We start from the raw sequence: 23,611 nt of genomic DNA on the forward strand, positions 1-23,611 counted from the left end.
AAGAAATGTACGCATTATCTTGCCCATGTAATTGTAACCCCTCTGTACAGTATGTTCACAATAAAAAATTAAAAAATAAAAAAAGAAATCATGCCTTCTTGTTTGCCATTAATACCTTATCATTTTCCACAGTTAGCCACATAGCAAGTGCTTGATCGATACTGAACAAATAAATGAATTATTTTTCTAGGAATATGATCTGTACCAAGTATGTGAGTGCATGCTAAACCACATCTTTCTTAATAAGTGGTTCATCAATGCTTTCTGTTAACTAGAGCCATCATTTCTCCATGGCAATCTACTTTCTTCTACCTCTATATGACAGAGGACTTGCTACCAAATTGCTGGGAAATCAACTGCTCCCTTTCTATTCTTTTTCTACATACTAATTAAAAGGCAGCTTTGTTTTTGTTTTCTGCTGAAATTATTGTCTGTTTGGGCATGAAAAACACGATGGAGTAGAAAATGGTAGGCAGGGAATCAGTTACTTAGATGATCAGTATTTGTCTCCATGTCTATATTCAAAAACATCTGGAAGCCTACTTTAATTATCCTCTGGATATTTGGTATCTTGTGCTGAGAAATCTCTGAGTTAATCTCTCTCCATTATTATTGTTCCTGAATGAAATGTTTCCTGTTGACAAAACAGGTGCTTTGTGATAGAGGGGATTTATGGGACATTGAAAATAAAATATCAGAGAGCTCTACAGCTAAGAAGATTACACCATTCCTTCTTCTAAGAGAAGTAGAAAAGTGGTAAGCACTGCAGAGACCTGCAGGAAAATATAATTGCATCCAACACATTGTAGGGAGAAGCTAGTCACCTGGGAATCAGGGGGAAGAGTCTGAATTTCTTGGGGATCTAAAGAAAATTATCCTGGTTTCCAGGGACTAAAGAGACCCTTCCAGGCCAAAAGATGTTAGCAATAATCATACCCCTACAGTCTATTCATATACCTTAAAATAATTTCCTTTCTATTGTCTGGATCTCTGTTACTATGTAACTTAGTACAAATTTAATCCACAGGGGTTCTTTTGTGGATTTTTTTTATATAGGAAATGTAGGAAGTGTTGGCTAACTTATACCATACTTTTAGAAAGCCCATTAGGAAGCCTAATTTCAGTTACAGCTCACCTGAACTGCCTTCCTTTGAGTCTGACAGATGCTATGAATGTGAACCATGGCCCCTTGTGACTTCTCCTTGTCCCACATCAATCAAGTTTAATTTAGGTTCACTCTAGAAGGGAATCTATGGAGAGAAATAAGCTGTCCCTGAGATAACAGGCACAAGGACAGGATGGGGGGCCCAGATGCTTAAAACAAGAAAGACCAAAAGCCAATAGCATCATACTGTCTATACCTTCACATCAAAGACAACGTTATCGCCTTGTTTTTCATTCATGCTTTACCATCTTAGCCAAAAATACACATTTTCCTACGATAATTCAAATAGGGTGTAAGAAAGCTCTGATGGCTACTGCCTACATGTAGGCTTATGACATCCATAAGTAATTCAAGCAAAATCTCCGAAGAAAAAAGCACTTTGGGGATGACCTGATCTTAGCCAATTTAAATGTACACTTCTGTCTTGCCCTTCTAAGTCCTCAATGCTGTTGGTGCAGGGTAGAGGTGGGGAGAGGTAGTAGACATTGTTTAACATGACTTCAAGTAGTTCATCACTGTCCTATAGAGTTCATTAAAAGCACTGCCTCCTCAGATTTGGAACTGAGACCTTTCGTTTTCTTTCTTGTTACATCCAGATGAGCTAAGCTGTTCATTGAATACTTAATCAAACCACAGATTAATGGAGGAGAAGAAGTGGAAAGAGAGAGCAAACAAATTGAAATTTCATTTTACATCTGTTAAGTTCCTTCCCAGCATCAGCAAATATACAAAAAGCTTTTGTCCTTGTCTCTGTTTATTTTACTTTTTCAATTTATTACATGCACACACACACACACACACACACACACACACACACACACACACACACACACACACACACACACACACACACACACACACACACCCCTATTTGTCCAAGAAAATATTCAATTAATAGCATGTCTTATTTTTAATTGGCACAGAAAGCATGACCAAGGCCCAAGTCATACAACCTGACTGCAAATCTTGGCTGGCTCTCAACTGGGGCTATTAGCCTATTTTGAAATTTTTCCAAGAAATTCATATACACGTAGCTTTCCTTTCCTAAAAAGCCAGTTTCCTAAATATACAATGAGATGGCTTTTGAGACTCAACTTGACAAATTAGGAAAGTAATAATATTCCTACCTAAGCAGGAAATTCACTATGACTACTGCTCTAATTATACTGTAATAGGTTTTCAGAAGAATCTTTTCTAAATTAGAAAACATTCCATTTATTTGTTTCACAATATCATTGTCAGTTTTCCATAGCAAAGTAGTAGATTCAGAAGGTAATGAGGAGCAAACAAAGCCTTTGTTTCCGGGAAACAAGAAACCAGGGTTTTATTTCACTATCAAATCTCTCATTTCATCTTGCTTTTTGTTTTGTTGGGTTTGTTTTCATAGATCTCTCTGGCATTTAAATAGTTTCCCACTTAATCCATCACAGTAGGAGAGAACAAGAATTCTGAAAATGAGAATAAGTTGTTGAACTTCCTTTTGGGTCTCACACAAACTCATCTTAAGTTAAAAATGGAAATGGTTCTCCCAGGACAGCTTTAATAACAGATTGTTAGCTTGTGCTTTCTATTTACCAAACACAAACATGACCACATGACAAACTCACCAGAATTTGATATCTGCATTTTGAATCAGAATTTATACAATCTAATATTCCACAAGGTTAAAAAGTTAACTCACGGTGTGCAGTCACTCAGTGCTCCAGACTCAGAGCTTCCTCTGTGTCGGTGCAGATTTTCCAGCAGCTCAACCACCCTGCAACTGAGATCACTCATAGTTAGGGAAAGTGTTATTGAACATTTGACAGCTGGAGAGACTTTAGGTTAGGCTGATACTTTTATTACTTCTGTAGTTGCCTCTGCAAACAGGAAACAGGAAACACACCTACAAAACCACTAACATCCTTCAGCTTCATTGGTCTTTGGTTCAAAATACTCAGGAGAGAGTCTTGTGCCACAGAGGTAATAGGTACAGTCCCCCTAAAGGACCAAAAAGGGGGCTCAGCATTTCCCAGTCTAAAATAGTTTAATGTTATGCAGGCAAAGTGTTACTGGGAGAAATAGGCATTTAATTACACTCAGGCCTCAATGGTCTTAATGCAGGCAGGACTAAAAACTTCAAAATAAACTTACTCAGGGACATACATATTAAATAATATAAAAATATATAAATTTGTTAAAATAATAAATAATAAAAGTAATACTATATCTTTCATGGAATTTACAGAGGAGCTATCACTTAGGAATCTTTTGATTATAACAAAAAACCCTACAACTCACATTTATAAATAGCAAAGCAAGGAAAGATTATTGGATCACTGAGCTTGGGCGCAAAACAAAACAAATCAGAAGTAGGGTTTGTTTTGGGAAACCACATTTTGCTGTGGTTTTTTGCTCTGCAATGCTCTTGACACAAGTAGTCTCTGTGACTGACATCATCCTTAGACTTCCCCCTTCTTGGTACAAAATGTGACCAAAACCCTTCTAGATCATCCATCCATCCCTCATCCATTTGGGCAGCAGTTACATGGCAGTCCCAAACAGAGTTCTGAGTCACTCGGATGGCCTGTTGCTGAATCAGTCATTTTTCTTCAACTAACCCAAGGCCATTGCCAAGGTAAGGGTACAGTCAAACTAAAGAAAAATTACATGGAGAGACATGCAGGGTTCTTTAAGGAAAGTCAAGGGAAAATGTATTTGTGTTGATGGATCAGTGCATACCTACCACAACTATACTCCACAATAAACTGAAAACTGAGGATATTGATCCATAAAAACACTAGTGCTTGGATTGTCACATGATATCTGTAAAAGAATTAGCTAAGGTTCAATAGATATTGGTTTCCCAAGGCTTTGCATTTAGTTGCATTCTCTGTTAATAATGGATTTGCTGTCTGAGAAAATGCTGTCTGAGTATTTCCATTCTTCATAAAATACATTTAGAGTATATGAAAAACTCTTGCATTGGACCTTCTGTTTTATTATTCCAACAACCCTGCCACAGGTAGGCAGACATCAATGACAGACGCTTAGACCATGGGACAGACAGCTGGATCCTCTCCAAGGCTTAGTCAAACCTTTTACTTTCCAGATCATCAATTTTGCTCAAGAAAGGAACTTTCCGGGCTAAAACTACCAATGAGGATGATGGCCATGTAAAAGCAGTTTGGGCTCTAGAGATATAAATGAAAATTCCCAGGCAGGCCTCTTGGAAAGCTCTCTCAAAGGAACCTGACCTTCACATCATGTCTTCATTACGCTTGAGGCCCTGACACAATGCTGGAGAATGAATTATATCTTGAAGACAACAGCTACATTTGGTAAAGTCTAAACTAAAGGTGCCTACACTGGCCTTCTTTCACTGCTCCTAGGCTGTTGTATGAGGAAAATTAAACTCTATTTGGTTAAGCCACTGAAGACAGGCTCTTGTTACAAGCCACTGAACATAATCTTAACTGATAGCAAGAAGTTGCCCAACTAGGTGAGATCAGGGCTTAAACCTAGGATTCTGGACTGCGATATTTCCAATAAATTGCCTTGCCTCTCCAATAGCACATCAGTTCTCTGCATCCTATAAAAACAGGCTTTAAAATGTATGCTTTCTTCCTCATCTACAACAGGTCTATATGATTTGGGTCATAGTTCAAATGGTAAGAGGGGATTTATTGTCTTTTTTTTTTAACTTTTCAACACATGGTACTCAAACACAAACTTGCTAAAGTGTGAAATGCCCTAGCTTGAGCAAAGAAACCTGTCATTTTACCAGATTTTCATCCAAAGCTGCTTAGGGGAGAATTAGCTATCTTTTCAAATCTTGCGACAGACAAGCTTCTATCTTTAGCTTCTCATTCACTCAGCTATTAAAAAATAACAGAACCCTCATGAAGTCTGGAATAACTTACTGAGCCAAGGAGAACCATACCCCAGGATCAATTCCAGAAGGATTAAGGGTTTAACTGTGAAAAGCAAAAGGCTTAAACGTTTAGAGAGAAATATAGAAGAACAATTTTTTCTGACCTCAAAATAGGAAAAGAGTACTGAGGGCACAAAAGTGCTAATCATGAAAAGGAAGACTGATTAATTTGCAAGTATAACATTAAGAATATTTGTTGTTCAATCAAACAAGACAATAAAGAATGCAAAGGACAAACCAGTATTGACAACAAGTTTGCAAACAAAATGAACAGAAGACTAGCATTCCAATTATAAAAAGAAATGTTACAAACCAGTCATAATAACACAACACAATAGAATGATGAGCAAAAGACCTGACAGGCATGTCACAGAGAAAGACATGCATGGTAAATGGACTATGAAGAGATGAGTGACCTCATTTGTAATCAAGAATATGAAGAGAGGGGGAAAAAAAAGCGGAGGCAACCCTGAGAAACTTGAAATCGTTATTTATTTTCCGTCCTCCATTAGAGTTCCCGGAAAGCCCTCATGACCACCCTCCAAGCCACAAAGCCCCCCCGCCTCCCAGGTGTATCTCCCACTCCTAACAAGATTCCCATCTGCTCTCAGAGACGCCGGCCTTTCTCCACAGTGAAGCTGGACACCCTGGACCAGGAAAACCAGGATCCAAGGAGCCTGGTGCAGAAGCCACCACTCGGTATTCAACGCTCCCTCGTTGACTCAGCAAGCCCCAGGTTGAAAGCCACACACCCAACAGAAAAGTCACAAAGTTTGGTGGGGATTACTCAACCCCAGAACCTCTTGGAAGAGCTCAGGCCTAGCCCTGGGAGACAAAATGTGGGGCCTGGGCCCCCTCCCCCAAAAGGGGCTCCAGAGGCCATAGAGTTTGTAGCTGACCCTGCAGCCTTGGCCACCATCCTGTCGGGGTGAAGAGCCATCCCCTGGAACGCCAGTCTAGTCTGGCTCAAAGAGTACTGGTTCGAGGGAGCAAGGAAGGCACCATCCGGAGAGGTCAGAATGCTTGGGCTTCTGCATACCTAGCCCCCAGAACCCCCATCCACCAACTGGACTTTGCTAGGGCTTCTTGCTTCTCAAGGTTGGAGGGACCAGGACCTCGAGGCCGGACTTTGTGCCCCCAGAGGCTAGAAGCTCTGAATCCACCTTCAGGATCTTCCCTTCAGTCTACTTGTCCTAGCTTACAGGAGTTAAGAAGAGAGACGGGAGGCAGCAGCCGGACTTCAGTGAAACAGGCCTCCAGATTGCTCTTGGAGAGCCCTGTGCAACCTGTTTCCTCTCTCTCTGAAGAACATGAGGTTATCCCTCACTCTGATGAAGGAGGAGGAGCCCTCCTGGGTTTGGCCCAGCGAGTACCATTAAGAGAAACACAGGAGATAACACAAACCAGGGTCAGTGGTGATTCTCACAGGATGCCTTTCCCCTACCCCTTTGGCCCAGCCTATGCCTGGCCGTGTGGTACCACTTTCTGTCACCTACCCATCACCCTTTGGATGGGCACAGAGGGTACCATCTCCTGGCCTCCCAACTCTGACTCCATATTCATTATTGTGATATCTTGCTGTTCCACCCAAAGTCCAATTCACTCCCATTGGATCAGTCCCCAGAGTTCAGCAATCCCGATGGTCCAGTGGCCTCTCTCCTCAGTCTTGTCCTGGAGAGCCTGCCATACCCTGGGAGCAGATTGCTGTACAGTTGTTTGACCAGGAGGGTTGTGTCAGGATGCAGGAGAGGTCTGGGTACCCAACTATGACAAATCCTTCTGGACCACACCCAACTCAAAACCCCAACCTCCAAGAACTAGGATGCAGTGCATCAGTATCCTGCAGCAGCTGTTGCAACAGGAGATGGAGGGGCTGGCAATGGGCCAGTGCGTTCCTCTTAATGGAGGCTCCTCTCTGGATATGGTTGAACTTCAGCCTCTCCTGATTGAGATTTTGAAAACTCTGAATGCCCTGGAGCATAATTCTGGGACATCCTACCTTCCTGGACTGTCAAAGCACTCTGGGCTGCTAGAGCCCTGCCTTCCAGAGGAGCGTGAGGAACCACAGCCCTTTTCTGGAGTAGAGGCTGAAGTGGCACATTGCCCTCCACCAGAGCCAGGGCCCCCAGAATCTTGCTGTAGGATTGGGCCAGAGACACCAGAGTTCTCCTCCCAGGAACAGCCTGAGATCCCAGAGTCTTGTACTTCAGCACTGCCTGGACTCCATCGGTCTAGTCCCCATGAGCAACATGCTAGATTCCCAGAGGCCTGTCCTAGGGTAGAGCAGGGAGCATCAGTAGCCTACGACTCCCTGGAACCTAAAAGCCCAGATTCCAGCCTGTGGCTCCGCTGTAATCAGGGGACACCGGCAACCACCAGCCTGACTTTCTCTCCCCAACACCCACTTTGTGCCAGCCCCCCTATCCACTCACGTCAGTCTCAGAAGCCCCCGACAGGTCAGGCAGGCCCCAGCAGTCTGGCTCCTCCAACACTGGCCCTGAGGCAACGTCTCAAAGCCTGTCTCACTGCCATCCACCACTCCCATGAGGCCTGCCTGGAGGATGAGTGTGCCTTCTACGCCAGCCAGCACCACTCGGGTCTGCACCAACCCTGTGGCCAACTTGCTTGAATGGCAAGAAGCCCAGCATTTTATTCCAGTTGGTTCTGCGTTTCATTCCAGTTGGTTCTGCCTCTAGGACTCTACATCATGAAGCTCCAGCCTTCACCTGCTCCTGCCCTTCTGAGCTCACCTTCTAGCCTGTATTTATTGTTGGACTACCAATAGAACTCAGTGCTAACACTCTTTTAACCCTTAATAAAGTTTCAAAAAAAAAGAATATGAAGAGAAATGCAAACTAAACTCTCTGGCAAATTGATATAAACACTGGAAGCGATTTACTTGCACAGATTTGAATGCTCCTATACCCTCCATCTGAGCAAGTCCACTCCTAAGTGAATTCGGGGTTTTTTTGTTTTGTTTTGTCGGTCGTGGGGCCTGAACTCTGGGCATGGGTGCTGTCCCTCAGCTCTTCAGCTCAAGGCTAGCGCTCTACCACTTGAGCCACCGTGCCACTTCCAGCTTTTTCTGCTTATGTGATGCTGAGGAATTGAACCTCATTGGGCCTAATGCATGCAAGAAAAGCACTCTACCACTGAGCCACCTTCCCAGCCCCCTAAGTGAATTCTTTAGTGCTGTGGATGGAGTGAGCGGTAATGTCCCCTCCAAAACCCATCCTGAAACTTGATCTTCATTCCAACTGTATTGAAAGGGAAGTGACTGAGTCATAAGGGCTCTCTCTGTCTTCAGGAATGGATTAGTATCTTATAAAAGGGCTCTGAGTTGAAGGGAGAGCCCGTCGCCCTTCTACCCTTGCACCATGTAAAGACACAGCACTGTCCTCTCCTCAGGATGTAGTAGTGACACTTCCAATGAATGAAAATGTATTATTTGGCTTTTTTATGCTTGCCATGTCTTGCTTAGTATGATTTTTCATTTTCATCTATTTTCCTGCAAATGACATTATTTCACTTTTCTTTATGGCTGCGTAAAAGGCTATGGTATATATGTACATAGCTCTTTTATTCATCACTATTTATTTTTTGTGGAGGCGTTCAGCTGATTCCACAGTTGGGCTGTTTTGAACACAGCTGCAAACATAACATGAGGATGCAGGTATATTTCTTTCTTTTCTTTTTCTTTTTGTTTGTTGTTATTGTTGTTGTTGTCAGTCATGGGCTTGAACTCAGGGCCTGAGTGTTATCCCTAAGATTTTTTGCTCTAGGCAAATTCCACAATTCCACTTCCAGTTTTTGAGTGGTTAATTGGAGATAAGAGTCTCACAGATTTTACTGCCCAGGCTTTTTTCAAACCTCAATTCTCAGATCTCAGCCTCCTAAGACTAGCATTACAGGTGTGAGCCACTAGTGCCCCACACAGGTGTATTTCTTGTATACTGATTTATACTCTTTGCCCAATAGCAAGGTCAATAGGTAGATCTATTTTTTGCTTCTTAAGGATTCTCCATACTTGTTTCCATAGAGGTTACAGTACTTGATAGTTATTTCTTTTACATATATTTCTTTTACATATATTTCATTTATGGCTAAGGATATTAAACATTTCTTTGTGTGTCTATTAGCTATTTGTATACTTTCTTCTGAGAACTTTATGTTAAATTTATTTGCCAGTTTATTAATTGGGTTATTTGTTGTTGTACTGTTTAATTTGTAAAGTTCTTACTGTATTCTGGATAGTAATCTTTATTCGTAGAATAACTGAAAGGATTTTTCTCCCATTCCACAGACTGTCCCTTGATTCTGGTAATTGTTTCTTTTGCTGTACAGAAACTTTTTAATTTGATGTATTCCTATTTTCATAGTTTGATCTTATGTTCTTATCTATTGTGATCTTATTCAGAAAATAATTATCTGTGCTTATATTTTCCAGAGTTTTCCCCATGTTTTCCAATAGTAGTTTCAAAGATTCAGATATTGCATTGAGATCTTTAGTCAGGGATGGGAATTTGGCTTAGTGGTAGAGTGCTTGCCTAGCATGCATGAAACCCTAGGTTAGATTCCTCAGTAGCACATGAACAGAAAAAGCCAAAAGTGGCTCTGTGGCCCAAGTGGTAGAGTGCTAACCTTGAGCAAAAGAAGCTCAGGCACAATGCCAAGGCTCTGAGGTCAAGCCCCAGAACTGGCAAAAAGAAAAAAATGATCTTTGGTCCATTTGAGTTGGTTTCAGTACAGCATAAGAGAAGGGTCTAGTTTCAGTCTCCTGAAGGTAGATAGCCAGTTTCCCCAGCACCATTTGTTGAAGAGATTGTCTTTTTATCCCAGTGTATGTTTTTTACCCCTTTGTTAAAAATTAGGTGGCAGCCAGGGACTGGTGGCTCATGCCTGTAATCTTAGATAGACTCAGAAGGCTGAGAGCTGATGGTCATGGTTTGAAGCTAGCCTGGACAGAAAAGTCTGGGATACTCTTATCTCCAATTAGCTACCAAAAAACCCGAAAGTGGAGTTGTGGCTCAAAGTGGTAGTGCTATAGACTTGAGCAAAAGGTCCAAGGACAGCACCCAGACCCTAAGCTCAAGCCACAACTGACCAAGTATAACAATTGAGGTGGCTATAGCTATGTGGTTTTATTACTGGGTCTTCTATTCCCTTGGTATTTTTTGTCTGTTGTTGTGCCAGCACCATGCTAATTTTTATTAATACGGCTCTATAGTATAAAATCTAGAAGTCCAGTATTGTGATATCACCAGCATTTCTCTTCGTGCGCAGGATTGCTTTGCTATGCTTGCCTTCCTTCCTCCTTTCTTCCCTCCTTCCCATCTTTCCTTCCTCCCTTTCTTCCTTTCTCTCTCCTTTCCTCCCTTCCTTTCTAAAAAGTGGCAAAGTTCAGTGAACTGTGTTTTTTTAAAATCTTATTTTATTGCAAAGATGCTGTTTTAACCCTGATCTTAAGGAGTCAATAATGACAGTAGCCAGAGAGGGCAGATTCCCCTTCCACTTTTAAGTGCATTGTTAGCTGCAGGTGTTGGGCAGGCATTCTTGATCAGTTTAGGAAATTTCCCTTCTACCCTTGTTTTTCTGAAAAATTGTATCATGATTGGTTCTTAAATTTTATCAAATTATATTTATGCATCAATTAGTATGAAGTGTTTTTTACCTTCTTTGGATTTTTATGGTGTCTACATTGATTGCTTTTTCAAACATTGAAGCAGTTTTGCATACTTGGAATCAATTTCGCTGATTTATGGCATTTAATTATTTTTGAATATTGCCAAACACTATTCATTAATATTTTGACTAGGATTTTTGTATCTATCATTAGGAGAGTTGTTAGCTTCTAGTTTTCTTTTGTCTTTTTGCATTTCAGAATCACCATAACATTAGCTTCATAAATGAATTGGGAAAATGTTAGATCTAATTTATAAATGTACACATAAACACATATGAGACTGCATACAAGTGCATACAAATGTATTAAGTGACGTATGGTATTGGCAAGAGAGAATTCAAATGGTGTAATTCCTGAGAAAAATCACAGTCCAACAAAATGGATACCAGAAAACTGGCACTTGAAAGATGTGTGGAGGTATCCAGAGGAAGAGGGTAGAGGAGTGAAGAGAGAAAGGGGAGAGAATTCAGTGCATATCCCCATGACACTAAGAAAAGTGAGAGGAGGGGATAGGTTGGGAGGGATGAGGAGAATGATGAAAGGGGTGACATCCATCAAGATGCATTGCACTTACAAATTGACTCATTGAATGGTAATTCCCTGTATAACTACTTAAACAATGCTTGATAAGAAATGTACTCATTATCTTGCCCATGTAATTGTAACCCCTCTGTACAGTATTTTCACAGTAAAAAAAATAACTAAAGATAATACAAATACATTTTTTTAAGTTTCCCCATCTTCTAGTTCCTGGGAGCAATTTTGAAAAATGGGAATTCGTTTTTTAAATGTTTGGTAGAAACCCCTCTGTAAAGTATTTTCACAATAAAAATTTTTTAAAAAAAATGTTTGGTAGAATTTTCCATTGGGACTAGAACATGCTTTTACTAATGTTCTATTACTAAACCAATTGCTTCAGTTACAAGACTATGTGAATTATTGATTTTATATTGTATGAGCAATATTTGTATTTCCTTGGACATTCATCTTTCATATAAGTTGTCAAAATTATTCTCTTATTATTCCTTTGCTGGCTGCAAGACTGTAATGAAACCTCTTTTTTTTCCCCTGGTCCTGGGCCTTAACTCTGGGCCTGGGCACTGGGCACTGTCCCTGAACTTTTGTACTTGAGCCACAGCTCCACTTCTGGGTATGTGTATATGTATGTGGGGGGGGGGGGTTGTGGAGATAACAGTCTCACAGACTTTTATGCCCCAGCTGGCTTTGAACTACGATCCTCACATCTCAGCCTCCCAGTAGATATTGTAGCTATTCCTTTCCCTTTGTCAGTGTTATTGGATTTTTGTCAGTCTTATTGATATTTTGAGTCATTTATTTTTCTATACTGTTTTACTAATTTAAGTAAATCCTTTACCTCCCTTTACATTTGTTTATTTAGATTTTTAACTCAAGGACTGACTTTTGCTAGGCTGGTAGGCTGGTACAATACCTCTAAGTCATGCCTCTAGCCTTCTTACCTCCCTTTTTAGTCTTTTATTTTGCCAGTCCTGGGGGGCTTGAACTCAGGGCCTGGGCACTGCCCCTGAGCTCCTTTTTGCACAAGGATAGCACTCTATTACTTTGAAGCAAAGCTCCACTCTGGTTTTCTGTGGTTAGCTAGAGATAATAGTTTCATGGTCATTCCTGTCCTAGCTACCTTCAAGCCATGATCATTAGATTTCAGCCTCCTGAGTAGGCCATGAGTACACAGCCCTTTGTAGCCCTTTATAATTTTCTTAAATATTTTTTCTACATACATTGAGAGCTATACAGTTTTATAATTTTTGCTTCAATTAATCAACACTATTTGTTCATGTTAAGTTCATTCTCTTGATCATATTTTTGTTCTTTGTGTTATTCTTTCTTCTTTGTTGATATTCCAAGATTCTTTCTTGTACTACTTACTTTTCCAGTTTGGAGAACTTTCTTTATGTCTTTATGCTAAGATCGTTAGTATAAATTCTAAATTTCTCTCCTCCTGAAAATGTCTTGATTTCCTTTCCAAGTCTGAAGGATGTTTTTACTGGTTGTGGTATTCTGGATTGCCAGGTCTTTTCATTCAGTATTTAAACAATGTGCCACTTCCTTCTAGCCCACATAGTTTCTGATGGGAAATCCTCTGACATTCTCTGTCCACCCCTCCACCTCCCCCACATAGATAAGATATCATCTCTCTGTTGCTGCTTTCAAGATCTTTTTCTTTGACTTCATTTTCAGAAGACGGAAAAATAGGCCTCAGTGGACTTTCTTGGACTAGTCCTATTTTGGGGGGGGGCGTTGTTTACTCAACTTCTTGACTCTGTAGGTCAAGATCTTTTTACAAATTTGAAGCAATTTCAGCCATTTTTTTTCCTTGACTGCTCTTCTAACCTTGTCCACTTTTTCCGTTCCTTCAATGCTGATGATATACAGTACAGGATTTTTAAGCCTCATAGGCCCCAGAGGCCCTGCTCCTTCTTAAATTTTTCTTCAATTTTCATCTTCAGCCTATTTTTTCCTTGATTGAGTGATATTTGTTATCCTATCACAAGTTCACTGGTTCTACTAATATCCTATCCTAAGTTCTCTGTATTCTGCTATTAGGTCACTAACTAAAGTCTCCTTTTGATTTCATTTATTATATTCCCCTAGCAATTAAACATGACGACAAAGTGGAAAAATATAGAAAGTTCTTGCTTTCATGAAACATTTCTGTTAAAGCAGGATAGCTGCTGTGGCCTTCACTCTAGGGGACAGACAAGAGCTGAGGCAGAAACAAGCAGCGTTTCACAATTAAGTCAGAGTCTACTTCAGTGCTGGACAGCCTTCCTCCCCCGCCTGTTCAGCTACAGCCTTAGCCCACCTTTCTCCAACCCTTCAGCTCTCTCAAATCTCTAACCATTTGTATAGATTTTTCTCTCCTCTGGCATCTGCTTCCCCTTGACTTCTATTTTTTTTACCTGGCCTAGTCTAACCCATTTCTGCCTGCATACTGACATGTTATGCATATGTGGCTCCCCTGACCTAGCTCTTTGACCAGGGTTCTTAACCAAGTAAAGGCCATCTAGACATTTTAATGGGTTCACATCCACCAAGGAGGCTCTCATTACTTTGGGGGACTGATATGCTCATCTTTCTTTTTTCTCTCTCTCTCCTCTTCAAGGTAGAGAATGGGGGTGATTGATTTTAAAGATCAGAGTCTCCTCTCTCTAGGACATATTTCTCTGCTGCTTCTTACTTATGTGTATTCCTTCCATCGTAAGCCCAGCCCACAGAGGCAGGAAGAGAAATGGGTGGGAGGACAAATTAACACTGAAAAGCTCGATAAACACAGCAAATACTAAAAATAGCTAGACAGCAGTAGTCTACTTTTAGGAATTTCATTTGTGCCTTTGTGTTAGGGATGAAGGAGAGGGGGAGAGGGCTGGGAGAAGAGGCTGGAAATGTTAAGCTCTCTGGAGGTGGAAGCACTGAAGAGCTTCCCAGGCGGACAGCACCACTCAACCCCCTCCCCAAAATAACTCTTCCTCTTTCTCAGCTCTCCCAAGCTTCGGTAGCAATGCAAATGGCTCCCACACAGTGGTAGAAAGGGCATCCCTGCTCTTGCCAGAAGATAGGGAAAGCAGCTAGGAGAAATTGCGGTCTGTTTTTCTCCTCCATCTCTTCTCCCATTTTCAGAATACCCTAGCTATGTGTGTGTGTGTGTGTGTGTGTGTGTGTGTGTGTGTGTGTGTGTGTGTGTGTGTGTGTGTGTGTGTGTGTGTGTGTGTGTGTGTGTGTGTGTGTGTGTGTGTGTGTGTGTGTGTGTGTCTGTCGTCTGTGTCTGTGTGTGTGTGCAGGGGCATACCAGTCCTGGAGCTTGAACCCAGGGCCTGAGTGCTGTCCCTGAGGTGTTTTACTCAAGGTTAGCACTTACCACTTGAGCCACTACTCCACTTCAGGCTTTTTGGTGCTTAATTGGAGATAAGAGCCTTGCAGACTTTCCTGCCCAGGTTGGCTACAAACCACCATCATCAGATCTCAGCCTCCTGAGTAGCTAGGATAACAGGAGTAAGCTATGATCACCCAGCCTCTGACTACATTTTGACCTGAGGTTCCAGAAAGTAAAGTGTGATGTGGACTAGTGTGTGTCACTGGTACATCTGCAATTCTCTGTTATGCTGAGTGTGACCTGGCAAAGCTTTAATCCCCCATTATATACCATCTCCTTGATGGGAACAGTAACTTCATTATAGGAATTCCATGCATCCCCCAAGTAGTTTATTGCTAGGCATTCCTGTTCCCCATTCTAGAACTGCAAATGTATATATGGACATGATAGTTTCATGGCCTGGCTTAACAAAATGAAGAAGAGCAAATCTGTTCATTTCTATTTCTGTTATTTTCTCTTCTCTGGTGAGCAATTCCACATGCCATGACTCAACATGGATTGCTGGAGCTGGAGGAAAACACAAGATGAGGGAAATGAAGTGTTTCCACTTGGACAAATTAGGAACACCTTTGAGCTCTTCATCATGTATTTCCTGCACAATCAGTGAGGAGAGGATATTTTGAGCCTGAATCTTCACATCTGCCCTCCAAACCCTCCTTCATCACATGTCTTTTCAATAGTACCTCTGACCACAAGTAGAAATAGCCTTCTTGCCCTTCTCTACTCTCAAAATGATGGCCTTGTCCATCTTCTGCTCCATCTTTCATGACTTGTATGAAGAGGGTGAATGCTCCACTTATTCCTAAACCCCCTCCACTGTCAACTATATCTCTTTCTATCTTTTCCCACCACCCTTACTCCATCTTGAGGCCATTCCTATCTCCCTTTCTCAAAGCTGAAAAGAGTCTCAGCTTCTCTAATCCTGCAAACCTGCATGATTCTATTTTGTTACCCTTTATAATTCCATTGTTCTCTTTCCCTTCTCCATCATACTTCCCAGTGGAAGGATCTACATTGATTAATTCCATCTCACTGCTTTTCCTACTTAAGCCACTGTAGCTAACCTCTATATGCTTTCTGCAAACAACTTGATGATTGCCAAGCTGACAAATGCAATGGCTGTAACCTTTCTGCCCAAGTTTCCTGAGACCTAATCTGCCCTTTGAGTCCATAATAGTGGAACCTGAGACCTGTCTATCATTCCCAAACTCTACTGTCTCCTCCTCTTCTGACCATCACCTGAATGTGAGCAATTGCCACATCCTAGAGCTGCTAGATTTAGGAAATAACAACATAATTTCTAATTCAATGAGAATTTTCAGATCAACAACAAATAATACTTCAGTATATCTAAAGTTTTGCACAGTACATTCCTACATTGGAACATTCTTTGTTGATCTAAAATTAAATCTTAAAAGAATTTTCAACTTTTTAATCTTTTTACCTACCATAGTTATTTCTTCAGGGTTCATCTTTTTCTAACTTCTGATTTTGTTGATATTTTCTGTCCATGGCTTTAAGGATTACCATTTCTCAGAAAATATTATTATTATTAATTTGAAAAATAAATCTAGCATTAACTACAATATGAATTAAATAATTTGAGCTAATCAAAGGGATAATATGATTTCCAATGTTTACAAATAGCATGCTGTTAGAAAATGAAAAAGGAATTAAAGCTTATTTTTCTTGCATTTTTAATTGCTCTGAGGGACATGCCATTTGCAATGTACTAAACTTACAGTAATTTTTATCTCCTTATTTTACTTGTAGTACTTGATGTAGCTACTTAAAAAGGCAATTGGGAAATGTATGCATGCTGGTTTTTTTAAGTGTTCTGTTTATTTGACTGACAATTTATTTTACCATCTATACAATAAAATTTATGAAAGTTGTCTTGTGAGCCAAGTTTTTAAAAAAGTTAAAAAAAATAAAAACAGCAAAAAAGAGAAACTTCATAAATCTTCATCTATGTCACCAATCTCTGTCCCTCTCTTCTCACTTCTTCAGCTCTTCCCCTTTCCTTCCTTCTCCTTCTTTGTTTTTGTTGTTTTTGTTCTTGTTCCCCTGTCCTGGTCGTTCTCCCCCTCCTCCTCCTCCTCCTCCTCCTCCTCTTCCTCCTCTTTCTTCTTTTCTGCCAGTCCTGGGACTTGAACTCAGGGCTTAGGCACTGTCCCTGAGCCTTTTTGTGCTCAAGGCTAGCATTCTACCACTTGAGCCACAGCACCACTTCTGGCTTTTTCTGAGTAGTTTATTAGAGATAAGAGTCTCACAGATGGAAGTGGTGCTGTGGCTCTAGTGGTAGAACGCTTGCCTTGAGCTGAAGAGCTGAGGGACAGCGCCCAGGCCCAAAGTTCAAGCCCCAGGACCAACCAAAAACAAAAAAGAGTCTCACAGATTTTTTTTTTGCCTGGGCTGGCTTTGAACTGCAGTCCTCAGATCTCAGCCTCCTAAGTAGTTAGAACCACACACATGAGCCACCACAGCACCACTGCCTCCATCTCCTCCTTGTCCTCCTTGTTCTTCTCTACCTCCTCTTCCTCCTTTCTCTCTTCCTCCTCTTTCTCCTTCCTCCTCCCCTCCTCTTCTTCTCTGTGTTTCTCTTTTCTCCCCGCACTCACCACAGATATCCCATACTATTTCTACTCATTATATATATATTATATTTTTTTGTTTTGACTCCCTATTTCTATGAATACCTCTCAATGACTTCAACTTCAAATCCAAGTATCCTACCTCTACAGTTGGCAGGATAGTAGTTGATTTTACCCTAGCAAGCACTCTTTCTAGATTGCACTGGTTTGAGGCTTTTATCGGTTCTGGATGTCTTTAAACCCTATCAGGCTAGAGAAATTGCCCTTGACTAGTCCCACTACCACTCTCATCATCCTCCCCCTGCACACACATTTGAAAGCACAAGAATGGGAATGCCAATTCCTTCATCAGAGAAGCTCTTCACTGGCTACTGATTGCAGCTCAAGTTCTCCAGCCAGCATTAAGAGCCTTCCTCCAACTCTCTTCTCTTCTCTTCCTCTCTCTTCTCTTCTCTTCCTCTCTCTTCTTCTCTCTGTGATCTCCTCTATGCACCAAAAGTCATGGACAGTCAGGACACCATTCCAGGGCTTTCTTCTCTCCATTTGCTCACACTCAGAATTACATGAAAACTACTATAAGGGAACTCATACAGTACCTATATAAATGCATGATCACTAGGTCCTTGCTGAATTTCTGAGATAAGTAGTTAAAAGTTAACCACATTAACAAAATGAAATAGTTAAATTTATGAGTCATTTATGGGATGGTGTAAACAAATGCATCATAAATACTTATTACTACCAATCATGAGCAATGTCAAGTTCACGCAAATATTTCCTATCTCTGTGAAGTCACGTCACAGCTAGATTTTGATAAGACTCCAAGGAAACAGACCCCCCACTGTTATCTCTTTCCATTTGTGTGTGTGTGTGTGTGTGTGTGCCAGTAATGGAGCTTGAAAATAGGGTATTTCTCTCTCACTTGGCTTTTTCACTCAAGGCTGATACTCTACCACTTGAACCACACACCTGCTTCTGGCTCTGTGTTGACTAATTAGAGATGAGAGTCTCATGAACTTTTCTGCTCTGGATGTCTTCAAACCTAGATCTTCAGATCTCAGCTTCCTGAATAACTATGATTACAGGCATGAGCCACCAGCTCCATTTACTTTTTGAACTCTGATCCTTTCCCTATTTTCTTACTTCTTACAAATGGAAGGTTGTACTCTTCTTTGTAAAAAAAAAATCCTGTTACATCAATCTCCAAACAATTAAATGGCTACTAAGTGGAGTTCTAAATAGCTATGAACCCACATTCTGATCCAAGAATATCTAAGTGCTATTATAACCTAAGTCAGAGGTTCACAGCTTTTTTTAATTTTAATGGGCCAGATAGTAAATGTTTTCAGCTTGGCAGGCCATATGGTCTCGATTCACCTCTGCCACTGTGACTCAGAAACAGGGCTGACCTGAAAATAAATGAGCAGCCTGTGTGCCAAAAACCTTACCTAAAATAGACAGGCCATTAGCCATGATATTCTGAACCCCAACATATATGAGGTTTCTGATGAAGTATGGCTTTCATTTTGTTCCCAAATTGTAAACTTCATTATAGTCACTTAATTGGAAAGAACACTGAAATTTCAACACTCTTTTTCTTTGCACAAGATTATATTTAAACTAAATTCAGCACTTTAGACTGAGTCAGGGACAAACAGTGAGGAAATTGGGGGCCTGGGTCTTCTTGGAGACTGGTCACTCAAGACAGAGACACAATCTAAGAGGGCATTCATAAACAAGCCCACAAGAAGGGGCTGGGAAGGTGGCTCAGTGGTAGAGTGTTTGCCTTGCATGCATGAGACCCTGGGTTCGATTCCTCAGCACCACATAAGCAGAATGGCACTGTGGCTCAAGTGGTAGAGCGCTAGCCTTGAGCTGAAGAGCTGAGGGACAGAGCCCATGCCCAAAGTTCAGTCCCCAGGACTGACCGAAAAAAAAGAAAAAGCCCACAGCAATGAAGATAAAGCATGCTTTAATGCAAACATACTTAATAATCAAAATGAATGAAAAACATCCAGGAGGCACAACGTTTCAAAGTTGTAAGTAAAGTCAGTATCACTATTACTGGCCTTTTTCCCCCTATGGATTCCAATGTGCCTCTGCAAAGCATTGTTATTGACTCTGTTTTTATTTAAAGTTTTCATATTTAGTTCACCTTGGAATTTTTCCTTTTTGACTTTTAAAAAACATTAAATGTTACTTATGTTGATTTTGGAGCTTGCAGTACCCTCTAATTTTGCACCAAAGCAGTACCTTCCTCACCTCCCTGGCAGGCCCTAGGCACCCCCTAGCCTAGAGACATTCTGCATTATCAGCATCTACCCTCATTTCAGAGAATGATGTTCATCTATTTACTATGATCTGCAGACTAGATCTTTCCTCTTGGTTGTGTTGATGCCATGTTCAATTTCTAGATCTACTTCCTACCCAGGTAGATTTGAAGCAGAAGGAAACTCTTGTCAAAACTTTCTCACAGATTTGTGTGATTTTACTTTGAGACAGAGTTTCATTATGTAACCTAGTCTGGCCTTGAACCCAAGATCCTCCTGCCTTCGCCTCTCCTCTCTCCTCCACGCTCTTCCTGAGCTGTAATTACAGTCAGACACCATCACATCTATTTCTTGTCCAGACTCTCTGGAGTCACTTCTTAAAGCCCATGGTAAAGAGAAAAAGGAACTAATATTACATTTAATTACTATTAAATTGTACAATAACCATTTCAGTTTGCACAAAACTATGAATGATACTTAAATTTCATTAAATACTACTAACTTCCCCAAGGAGTACACATCCATCATCTCATTTTCAGAGGTCTTCAACTCAAAAGGGTTCAATGGATGATTTCTTTGGACTTTACAATGGTATAAAGTCCTAAACATACTTTGAGTTTTACATGTGGTTCTTTCCCAGGCTAGCATACTCTCTTCTTTGCTGGGCAGAGTACAGGGCTGAACCCTCATATTAGTAGATAAAGTGTAGCGGGTGCATTTCCAATGTGTGATATTGTTGTCACGTGATGGACCTGTGGAGAGGCGCACCAGTGGCTCCCATGACAACCCACAAGGTTTGTGACATTTAATTGTTGGAATAAGAGAGCAGGCCCTGACAAACTGAGGTCACAGAAAATACCCAGGCTAAAGCATTCTGCTGCATTATGTCCTGTCAAGAAGCTACATAATTAGGTCAGGGTTAAGGCACTTTCTTGCCTTCCCGCCTTAGATTTGCATAGTACCTTTCTTATTTAGAAAGAGCTTTTCACTGCCTCTTCTCATTTGGGCATTAAATAATCCTGGCAGGTGAAAAGTCTCATATTATTTAAGACAGGCTAGCATGGACTTGTCAGTTCCACTAAACAGATGAGGACATAGATATCCAAAAAGGTTAAGTAACTAAAACCAAAGTCACCAGTTAATAATCAGAAAGCCAAAATTAAAAACCCAGGTCAACTGAGGCCTGGTGAATCGTCCTTTGCCTTTTATCCCTTCCACCTTGAAGAAGCACACTCAGCCTAGGTATCACAGAGCCAGTACCATGCACACCTAACATTACATTGCATTGCATTAGACAATTGGACAGTTTTCTCCTTGATGGAACAATATCTTCTATTAGAAACTTTGGAAGGAGGAAAGAAGCACATAGGGGAAGAGCCTAAGTATCAGGCCTGATGAAGAAGACCTAGAGAGGTTAACAGGTACATTAGAAGCAGAGGAGGACATCAGGGACAGAAAGAAAGGATGGAGATAGGAAGAGACTCAAAAGGACAAGGAAAACTTGGCTCCCATCACTACTTGGTTCAAGGCCATCACCTTAGATGGCAGGCGCAAGAATAATTATTGTAATTGCTGTTGCCAACGACAATAATAATAACTAAATTGTTGCAATAATAATTGATCCAAATGTAGTTAACAACTTTTGCTCAAATCTCTCAACTTTTCTGGATTTAAGAAATCACATGTAGAATGTCCATATTCCATTTTTTCCCTTTCTTCCAGATGTCCCCCCTGATTGTGTGATTCCAATGGGTAAGAAGGATCAGATCAAGATGAATGGCTGATACAGGGGACTGGGAAGGTGGGCAGGAAGCCAGATCTAAGGAACAATTACATTTTATGCTACTCCAGTGTGAAGCAACAGCTCATGTGAAAAGCACGTCTTGGTAGTCTATCTCTGTGATGAAATGCACAACAGGTACTCACAAGCACTGAAAACATTTGAAAGCCCAAAAAGTTTCCCAGTTAGTCATAAGTTCTATGTATCTTGTTCATTGGGGAGTTGCCACACCCTGCTAGGATTCCACACAGGGCCACATGCCTCCTCTGTCCTTCAAAATAGAGCAGCTCAAAAACTCCTCTGGCACTTTTAAAGACACAATAATAGAACATACCCCAGGCAGAGTGTGAGAGACCAATCTTGTAAACAGCAGGATGGCAAGGTGTAAACAGGAATGGAAAGAAAACATTCAGCCTTAAAAAAAAAAAAGCCAAAAAAAAAAAAAAAAGCCACTACTTCTGACAAAAAGATGGGAATAAATCCAGCCCTAAATATCATGGAACAAAAGCTCAGAGAAGTGTTAAATCACACACCAGGTGGCCGCAGGAATCTGCAATGATCCTTTCCAATCTGCCAACTCAGCCTCTTCTGGCATTCGCCTTGATTTTACAGCCTCCTCTTCTAGCTTCCTATGCTCCAGGTTTTGGAGGAGAGCTTGGTTGGTTGTTTCTCATTTCCTGTACCACAGCCAGCATTTCCAAAAAGCTGAGGCTTTCCTAAGTCATGATTTTTCTTTCACTAATCCCCATAAACAATACTGTTCTGGAAAACAGCAATATTTTCCCTCTTTCCTTGGACTGAATCATGTTCTTGCATGCAGTGACAATATGTTCCCATACTCACACTGAGTATTAGCAAATACTTTATCTGATCACTTATAATTTAGGAGGATTTAGTGCAGTACAACTTCCAACATCTTTTATCCTTGAAATCAAATGTTCTACAATAATGAAGCACTGAGCACATATTCTCCAACTGTGACATTGGGGCTGTAGGGGTGAACAGTCAGACTCTGGTTTGTAATAGTTCAAGAGAGAAGTGAAAGTTGAAAGCAAAGTCACAATAAGGGAGGAAGCCATCATTACCTCTCATCTGTCTCACTGATAAGGTAGATGCATCCATTAAACAAAAATTTATGAAAGCCCATTATTTTGAACTAGGATCCTGTACTGAACCCCAGTAGACATAATTATAAATGCCATCTAGTCAGACTGAACATGGAAACTGGGCAATTTTCTAAAACCCAAGAGTTTCATAGCAACCAACCAGAAAGGGCCCAGCTACTTGGGCAGGCATGAAGTCAGTACCCTCTGTTTCTATCCTTTAAGGACCGTATAAGAATTGAGCAAAATAAAAGACAAGCAAGAGCTTGAAGCCTTGAGTTCAAGCTCAAGTACTGATAATAAATTAATTAATTAAAATATCTATATCACAAAAAAGAAAGAAAATATACCTCCAAAAATTTCAGAAACTTGCTCAAGGACTTACAGTTGGTAAGTGCTGTACTTCACCCCATTTGAGGAAACACTGTTTTGATTAGGTTAAGAGGAGGAGGCACCAGGGATGGAGGGTGGTAGGGGCATTGTACTGGCTTATAACCTGGATAGAATTCAATACCATTAGCAAATGGAGGATAACAAAGACAAGGCAAGGTATGGCCAAGCACAGAATATGTGTGTAATAGGCAACCCAGGAAAGAAGGGATCTGAGTGGGAGAGGTAGTATCAGTTTCACTGAAAACTTAGGCCCTAAGAACAATACTAAATCAAGAAGAAGAAGAAAAGACATGGTTTGGTAAATGTTTGCTTTGTGCCAAAATGTATTCCAACTGCAACTTGGAAACACCCAAACAAGGAAATCCAACTTGGATTTAATCACTCGGATGCAAAATGATGTTAGGAAGATCTAAAAATGGAATCTGAAGATAGATATAAGTACATAAATACAATTTGTAAAATGCATTACTTCAAAATGAACCCATCTCTGAATAAAAAGATCTAATGGTTGCTTTAATTATATGATAAATCAGTCCAGAATTTCAGAGATAGTTGAATGTACAGATTTACATATTAAGACAGATGGTAAATAAACCTGACAGAGTTATCAAACAAGCCTGAATGCTGGGAAAGCTTGATTAAAACCATGGGTAAGCCGAGCCTTGACACCAAAGATCAGAAGCTTAGTCATTGCATCTGTGACCTTCAACCAGAGACAAATCTACTTCTGGCTTTCACTTAATGCCTCCTTTTCAAGCAGGAAAGGTTACTTGTATTTGTCTTTGCTTCGTTTGTATTTT

The 23,611-nt window shown here is 40.7% G+C and overlaps 1 protein-coding gene and 1 pseudogene across 10 annotated transcripts in view; one reads left to right on the plus strand and one right to left on the minus strand.

Moving 5' to 3' along the window:
• Ncald (neurocalcin delta) overlaps positions 1–23,611 on the minus strand; it is a 373,688-nt gene that overhangs the window by 166,170 nt on the left and 183,907 nt on the right. For 7 of the 10 annotated variants that reach the window (XM_069991157.1, XM_069991161.1, XM_069991158.1 and 4 more), the window contains one exon: positions 2,847–2,927. The exons of the other annotated variants lie outside the window; for them this stretch is intronic. The gene's annotated coding sequence lies outside the window, so the exon portion shown is untranslated. The remainder of the gene's footprint in view (positions 1–2,846; positions 2,928–23,611) is intronic. 10 annotated transcript variants of the gene reach the window in all.
• On the plus strand, positions 5,609–7,774 carry LOC138806156 (tastin pseudogene; annotated as a pseudogene).

The sequence above is a fragment of the Dipodomys merriami genome, unplaced genomic scaffold (assembly GCF_024711535.1).
Source record: "Dipodomys merriami isolate MVZ:Mamm:240054 unplaced genomic scaffold, mDipMer1.0.p SCAF_4, whole genome shotgun sequence".
In the NCBI taxonomy this organism is placed as follows: domain Eukaryota; kingdom Metazoa; phylum Chordata; class Mammalia; order Rodentia; family Heteromyidae; genus Dipodomys; species Dipodomys merriami.